The sequence below is a fragment of the Eretmochelys imbricata genome, chromosome 24, assembly GCF_965152235.1.
Source record: "Eretmochelys imbricata isolate rEreImb1 chromosome 24, rEreImb1.hap1, whole genome shotgun sequence".
In the NCBI taxonomy this organism is placed as follows: domain Eukaryota; kingdom Metazoa; phylum Chordata; order Testudines; family Cheloniidae; genus Eretmochelys; species Eretmochelys imbricata.
This window is the reverse complement of record NC_135595.1, coordinates 10977356-10985323: the sequence shown is the minus strand read 5'-3', so window position 1 is coordinate 10985323 and position 7968 is coordinate 10977356.

The window sequence follows — 7968 nt, the reverse complement described above, 5'->3', positions numbered from 1 at the left end:
TGTGAACGAGTGGGGGTTGGGGAGTGCGCAGGCGTTGCTTTCAGGGTGAGGGTGGCTGTGTTCGCGTCCTGAGGAAGGGTTCAGATAAGGAGTCTGGGGCTGGGAGTGTACCCTAAGCTCCCAGTGCTAGAAACACTGAGGGCTTTGCCCTGCCCCAGGTGCCTGAGGCCACCCAGCCACTGCGTTTGCCGCTGCCAGACTGGGGACCAGCCCAAGGAGGACTGGACCAGTCTGTAACAGAAGATAGCCAGCAACCTGCAGGCCAGCCGCTTGGGGCTCTGTACCCACCTGCAGCGTGGATGCATCTCTCCTTCTCCTGCTGGAGGCTGCCACCTTGGTTTTGAGCTGTTTATCCATTTTGGGGTAGCACCTAGGAGCCCCAGCTGTGAACCAGTACCGTATGGTGCCAGGCACTGTACAGCCACACAACAGTGTCCCTGCCCCAAAGAGCTTCTGATCTAAGTACAAGACGAGATGACAGAGGGAGAGCGAGATGGGGGCACAAGGAAACAGACACTGTTGGTCAGCGTGATGGGCAGCGATCTCAACTTGCCACGGTCACATTTTGCAGGAGTCACGGCAAAGGGGAGTTGTAAGGAGGGATTTGAAGGCTAATGAGAGCTGTGCAGATGCCTAAGAGGAGCTACTCCCGAGTGGGAGGGGCAGCCTGGGAGAAGCCAGGAGAGGGGAGGGACGAGGAGGTGACCTGCTCAAAGTGAGGGGCTAGGGGAATGAGCAGTAGCGGTCTGAAGGGATATGACTGGGGCATGACTGTGCTTGCCAAGGCCAGCAAGTAACTGAAATGTGAGCTGCTGAGAGCCTGGCCGAGGGGTTTAGCTGGGTGGAGGAGAGGAAAGGCTGTGTCTTAGACATGTTCTGCAGAAAGGATCTGAAACTTAACCAGAGCCTGGCTGTGAGGAGCCAAAGCAAGGTCCAGCTGATGGGCCTGATGCTGCCGGCGTCCCCTGGGTGTGAGTAAGGAGGTAGAAGGGAGGGCTGGACGCAGATCAGGAGCTCTGCTCTAGCCAGGTGGAGCTTGAGCTGGTGGCCAGACACCCCCAAGGAGATGTCGGGGCCAGACTGAGGTGGTGGTTTGGGTGGAAGGAGGCAGGGCTGGAGCCAAGCATGGGCCTGGGACGCGCCAGCAGAGAGATGGTCCTTGAACTTGTTTGTGGGTGAGATTTGATGCCCCTCGCACGTTCCCAGAACACTGGGAGCTCCGGCATGTCTTGGCATGGTGCAGGCCTGCCCACGCTAGCCTGAGGGTGGGTGCAAGCTCAGGCTGCACAGGGGCAGAGTGGCTCCCTCGGCCAATGCCAGGCAAAGCCACAGCACTGGCGGGGGGACAAGCCTCTCCAAGAGGTTTAATACCGGACGAGTGGCCCCTGCCGCAAACGCCCAACAAAGGGAGAGGGGAATGAACGTTTGACCACTGCCTCCTCCCTGTCTTCCTGAGAACCCCCACGGCCTAGGGTGACACACCAACAGGGAGGGCCCCCTGTGCAGGACTATGCTGGGGGAAGCAGCCCCGAAGGAGCCACCCTTGGGGAACCTGTAAAGGGTTCACTGCAGGGCAGCGCTGTCCAGAACAGCCGGCCCCAGCGTGGCTGGACTGTCAGAGAGGTGGCAGGCCCAGGACTCTGCTCCCCGAGTGCAGGGTGTGCTGTGCGGCAGTGTCTGTCTCCACCTTCCCCCTGGCAGCTCCGCAAAGCTGGGCAGGGTTGTGGGCAGATGAGCAATGGGGCTTTCATGGGAATGACCCCCCCACCACCACCACCACCTAGAGACAGGACCCCACAAGGACCCATGGCTCCTTCCGTTACATCAGGAATGGAGTCAGTCTGTTCTCCCTGCCCTGGTGCTTCGGCTGTTCCTGCCCCAGCCTGCAGGGCTGGCGGATTCCTGGAGGCCCCCATGCAGCCAGGATCCTGGCTGCCCGCTGCTCTGCAGCCGCTGCCTGGGGAGGGCTCCTGTGGGCTGCGCTGTGTGTTGAAAAACCTGGTGCTGGTTGCCAGGAGTTAATTAGCCCTAGCTAGTGGGGAAGGGGAGGCTGTGATCTCGGGGGCCTGCATCCCTTGGGCTGACCCAGTTGCTAAAGCACTGCAGCATGTTTATAGAAAGCCCGGCTTCCCCACGGCCCTCCGGGCTGCTTATTTCAGGCTCACGCAAGTTAAAAGGCAGCAGAGAGGCCTCGGGAGGGCATGGGGCACCATTCCTGCCCGCAGCACTTCACTGCCAGGCTATGAGGGGAGCCAGGCCCAGGGCAGGTGAACACAGTTCCACTATGTGTGCCAGCCCAGTGAGCCGCCTTCCCTGCCAGGAGAGGCAGGAATGGCCAGTAGCCTTTCGCCACGAGAGCTGTTTCTATGGGCTGCTGCTGTTCCTTCGCATGGGGCAATTTAAACAGGCCAACGCCCTGGATGGGGCCTCTGGGGGACCCCTCTCCAGCTCGATTGCCGGGGATCCAGCCCCTACATTAATATTACCCCAGAGTCTCAGGCATGACCCTGAAAAGCATTGTCAGCGTCATCCCCAGGGCTGCTCAGAGCGGTTCTCTGATGCAGCCTGCCAGGCGTGGAATGGGGCGTGTCATGGGCTCTGGTGCTGCCAGTAACTGGGACTCCTGGGTTCTCTTCATGGTTACAGCGGGGTCCTGCTCCTCCCCACACCCCCAAGGGAGGGTGTGGTTTCCTTGGTGGGTGTAAAGGTCCTTGGCATTAGAGTGCTGGAGACATGCAGGGCTCTGTGGGGTTCCTCCCAGTGGGTCCATCTGGGCCGGCCCAGAGACTGAAATGGACAGGCCTGCTGCTCTCTGAGCAGGGTTCCTGTCAGGGTGACCAGACAGCAAATGTGAAAAATCGGGACAGGGGGTGGGGTGTAATAGGAGCCTAGAAAGAAAAAGACCCAAAAATCGGGACTGTCCCTATAAAATCAGGACATCTGGTCACCCTAGTTCCTGTCTGTGGTGGCTGGCAGGAGCAGCTGACAGAGGGGATGGTGCAAGTCACATGTACCCTGGTCGTGTGAGCCCACAACAGGGCTGTGGCTGTTGGCACCTGATAGCAACCAGCTGAGGGCCTTTCCCAGCACCCAGCTAGCCTTCAAATGGGCCCCAAAGCCTTGTCCACGTGGGACTGCAGGGAAGGACTCTGAGAGCAGCAGCGCCTCAAAGCTCTCCTACAGGGACCTGTGCAAGGGGCAGGTGGGTCCTGGACCCCAAGCCCTTACCTTTAAGGCCAGGCCGCACTCGCAGGCGATGCCCGGACGGCCCTGAGCCCAGGTCGGGGCTAAGCTAACCCTGAGCTGGCTGCTGATCTGAGCGTGTAGCGTGTCCCTGGCTGGGGCAGAGCTGGGTGGCGGCTCAGGGTTTAGGCGCCCTGTGCTCCAAGCGCCTGGTCACTAATCTGCTCTGCTGCTGAGGGAACGCGGGCCCCCTGGAAGCGGGGGGCGGGGGGGGGGGGGCGTCAGTTCCTCAAGCTGCTTGACTGAGCTCACGGGATCGGAAGCAGAGGCTTTTCTCTCCTCCGCAAGCCCCAGTCCAACCCCCAGCGCCCTGACTCAGCAGGTGGGGAATTGGGGTCACCTGATGAGTCCATATGTGTGACTGAGTTTCCCCGGGCACTGGGTACTGCTACGCACTAAGCCTACAGGGGAGGGTGGGCAACCGGTTGGGACGCAGCCCCTCAGCGTTTGGTACAAAGGCCCTGTCAGGAGCTGACTAGAGCCTAAGAATGGAAACAGAGAAGCTGGATGACAGTGGGAGTCTGAAGGCTGGTCTGGCCATTAACTGGCAGCCCAGGAGGAGGGTACTGGGGGGTTGGGAGGGCGGTACTGTGGGTAGTGGGGGTGATATGGGCCTGGGAGGGGGTATGGGGGGCTGGGAGGAGGTATTGGGGCAGTGGGGGGTGATACAGGGGCTGGGAGGGGTGCTACTGTGGGCAGTGGGGGTGATACGGGGCTGGGAAAGGGTAAGCAGGGTTGGGGCAGTACTGGGGGCAATGGGGGTGATGTGGGAGCTGGGGGGTATTGGAGGTGATACAGGGCTGGGAAGGGGTATTGGGGGGCAGTATTGGAGGCAGTGGGGTGATACAGGGCTGGGGGGCTGGAGGGGACAGTAGGGGAGTGATACGTGGGCTGGGAGGGGGTATGGCGGGCTGGGGGGGCAGTACTGGAGCAGTGGGGGGTGATACGGGGATGGGGTATTGGGAGGGGAGGTACTGGGGACAGTGGGGGAGTGATATGGGGCTGAGAGGGGGTATGGGGGGCTGGAGAGGTGGTACTGGGGGCAGTGGGGGGGATACGGGGCGGGGGAGTGTTGGGGGGTATTGGGAGGGGCGGTACTGGGAGCAGTGGGGGAGTGATACGGGGCTGAGAGGGGATATGGGGGCTGGAGGGGCGGTACTGGGGGCAGTGGGGGAGTGATACGGGGCTGAGAGGGGATATGGGGGGCTGGAGGGGCGGTACTGGGGCAGTGGGGGGGATACGGGGCGGGGGAGTGTTGGGGGGTATTGGGAGGGGCGGTACTGGGGACAATGGGGGAGTGATACAGGGCTGAGAGGGGATATGAGGGGCTGGAGGGGCGGTACTGGGACAGTGGGGGGGATACGGGGCGGGGGAGTGTTGGGGGGTATTGGAGGGGCGGTACTGGGGGCAGTGGGGGAGTGATACGGGGCTGAGAGGGGATATGGGAGGCTGGAGGGGCGGTACTGGGGCAGTGGGGGGTGATACAGGGATGAGGGGTATTGGGAGGGGTGGTACTGGGGGCAGTGGGGGAGTGATACGGGGCTGAGAGGGGATATGGGGGGCTGGAGGGGCGGTACTGGGACAGTGGGGGGGATACGGGGCGGGGGGGTATTGGGAGGGGCGGTACTAGGGGCAGTGGGGGAGTGATACAGGGCTGAGAAGGGATATGGGGGGCTGGAGGGGCGGTACTGGGACAGTGGGGGGGATACGGGGTGGGGGGGTATGGGGGTATTGGGAGGGGCGGTACTGGGGGCAGTGGGGGAGTGATACGGGGCTGAGAGGGGATATGGGAGGCTGGAGGGGCGGTACTGGGGCAGTGGGGGGTGATACAGGGATGAGGGGTATTGGGAGGGGTGGTACTGGGGGCAGTGGGGGGATACGGGGCGGGGGGGTATAGGGGGTATTGGGAGGGGCGGTACTGGGGGCAGTGGGGGAGTGATATGGGGCTGAGAGGGGATATGGGGGGCTGGAGGGGTGGTACTGGGGCAGTGGGGGGTGATACAGGGATGAGGGGTATTGGGAGGGGCGGTACTGGGGGCAGTGGGGGAGTGATATGGGGCTGAGAGGGGATATGGGGGGCTGGAGGGGTGGTACTGGGGCAGTGGGGAGTGATACAGGGATGGGGGTATTGGGAGGGGCGGTACTGGGGGCAGTGGGGGAGTGATACGGGGCTGAGAGGGGATATGGGGGGCTGGAGGGGCAGTACTGGGGCAGTGGGGGGTGATACAGGGATGAGGGGTATTGGGAGGGGTGGTACTGGGGGCAGTGGGGGAGTGATATGGGGCTGAGAGGGGATATGGGGGGCTGGAGGGGCGGTACTGGGGCAGTGGGGGGGATACGGGGCGGGGGGGTATGGGGGGTATTGGGAGGGGTGGTACTGGGGGCAGTGGGGGAGTGATATGGAGCTGACAGGGGATATGGGGGGCTGGAGGGGCGGTACTGGGGCAGTGGGGGGGATACGGGGCAGGGGCGTATGGGGGGTATTGGGAGGGGCTGTACTGGGGGCAGTGGGGGAGTGATATGGAGCTGACAGGGGATATGGGGGGCTGGAGGGGCGGTACTGGGGCAGTGGGGAGTGATACAGGGATGGGGGTATTGGGAGGGGCGGTACTGGGGGCAGTGGGGGAGTGATATGGAGCTGACAGGGGATATGGGGGGCTGGAGGGGCAGTACTGGGGCAGTGGGGGGGATACGGGGCGGGGGGGTATTGGGGGTATTGGGAGGGGCGGTACTGGGGGCAGTGGGGGAGTGATACGGGGCTGAGAGGGGATATGGGGGGCTGGAGGGGCGGTACTGGGGCAGTGGGGGGGATACGGGGCGGGGGGGTATGGGGGGTATTGGGAGGGGTGGTACTGGGGGCAGTGGGGGAGTGATATGGAGCTGACAGGGGATATGGGGGGCTGGAGGGCGGTACTGGGGCAGTGGGGGGGATGCGGGGGGGTATGGGGGGTATTGGGAGGGGCTGTACTGGGGGCAGTGGGGGAGTGATATGGAGCTGACAGGGGATATGGGGGGCTGGAGGGGCGGTACTGGGGCAGTGGGGGGGATGCGGGGGGGTATGGGGGGTATTGGGAGGGGCGGTACTGGGGGCAGTGGGGGGGATACGGGGCGGGGGGGTATTGGGGGTATTGGGAGGGGCGGTACTGGGGGCAGTGGGGGAGTGATACGGGGCTGAGAGGGGATATGGGGGGCTGGAGGGGCGGTACTGGGGCAGTGGGGGGATACGGGGTGGGGGAGTATGGGGGGTATTGGGAGGGGCTGTACTGGGGGCAGTGGGGGAGTGATATGGAGCTGACAGGGGATATGGGGGGCTGGAGGGGCGGTACTGGGGCAGTGGGGGGTGATACAGGGATGGGGGTATTGGGAGGGGCGGTACTGGGGGCAGTGGGGGAGTGATATGGGGCTGAGAGGGGATATGGGGGGCTGGAGGGGCGGTACTGGGGCAGTGGGGGGGATGCGGGGGGGTATGGGGGGTATTGGGAGGGGCTGTACTGGGGGCAGTGGGGGAGTGATATGGAGCTGACAGGGGATATGGGGGGCTGGAGGGGCGGTACTGGGGCAGTGGGGGGTGATACAGGGATGGGGGTATTGGGAGGGGCTGTACTGGGGGCAGTGGGGGAGTGATATGGAGCTGACAGGGGATATGGGGGGCTGGAGGGGCGGTACTAGGGCAGTGGGGGGTGATACAGGGATGGGGGTATTGGGAGGGACGGTACTGGGAGGGTGAAGGCGGGTATTGGGGCGGGGTCACTGGACCATACAGTGCCCCTAAACACCGCCCCGCCCCGCCCCGCCTGTCGGGCTCAGCGTGGCCCCGCTCGGCCGCCTTACCTTGCCCAGCCGTCACATGGGCGGGGTCGACCTTGTTGATGCCGCACAGGACAGTCTGCTGTCTGATTGGTCCGTAGCTCGTTATTCCCGCCCCCACCCGTACCAATCCTGGCCACGGCGGCGAGTGCGCATTTTCGCTGCGAGGGTGAGAGTGGACGGGCGGTCGGGAGGCGAAGGGGGGCTGAGGTTGGGGGAACAGTTGCGGGGGGCTGAGGCTGGGGGCGGTGCGGATGTTTGGGGGGGGGCTGAGGCTGGGGGCAGTTGGGGTGGGGGGCTGGTTAGGGTGGGGGGCGGAGGTTGCTGGGGCGGGAGGCTGAGGGTTGGGGTGGGGGGCTGAGGCTGGGGGCGGGGGACTGTGGTGGGGGGTGGGGTTGATGGCGGTTGGGGGGGCGGTGGCTGGGGGCGGTTGGGGATGGTGGGGGTGGCGGTTGGGAGGTGGGAGGCTGAGGGTTGGGTTGGGGGGCAGTGGTTGGGGGTGGTGGGGGTGGCGGGGGGCTGGGGCTGCTGAGGCTGGGAGCGGTTGGGGGTGGGGGCGGTTGGGGTGGCGGGAGGCTGAGGCTGGGGGCAGTTGGGGTGGGGGGCTGGTTAGGGTGGGGGGCAGAGGTTGCTGGGGCGGGAGGCTGAGGGTTGGGGTGGGGGGTGGAGGTTGCTGGGGCGGGAGGCTGAGGGTTGGGGTGGGGGGCTGAGGCTGGGGGCGGGGGACTGTGGTGGGGGGTGGGGTTGATGGCGATTGGGGGGGCGGTGGCTGGGGGCGGTTGGGGATGGTGGGGGTGGCGGTTGGGAGGTGGGAGGCTGAGGGTTGGGTTGGGGGGCAGTGGTTGGGGGCGGTTGGGGTGGTGGTGGCGGGGGGCTGGGGCTGCTGAGGCTGGGAGTGGTTGGGGGTGGGGGCGGTTG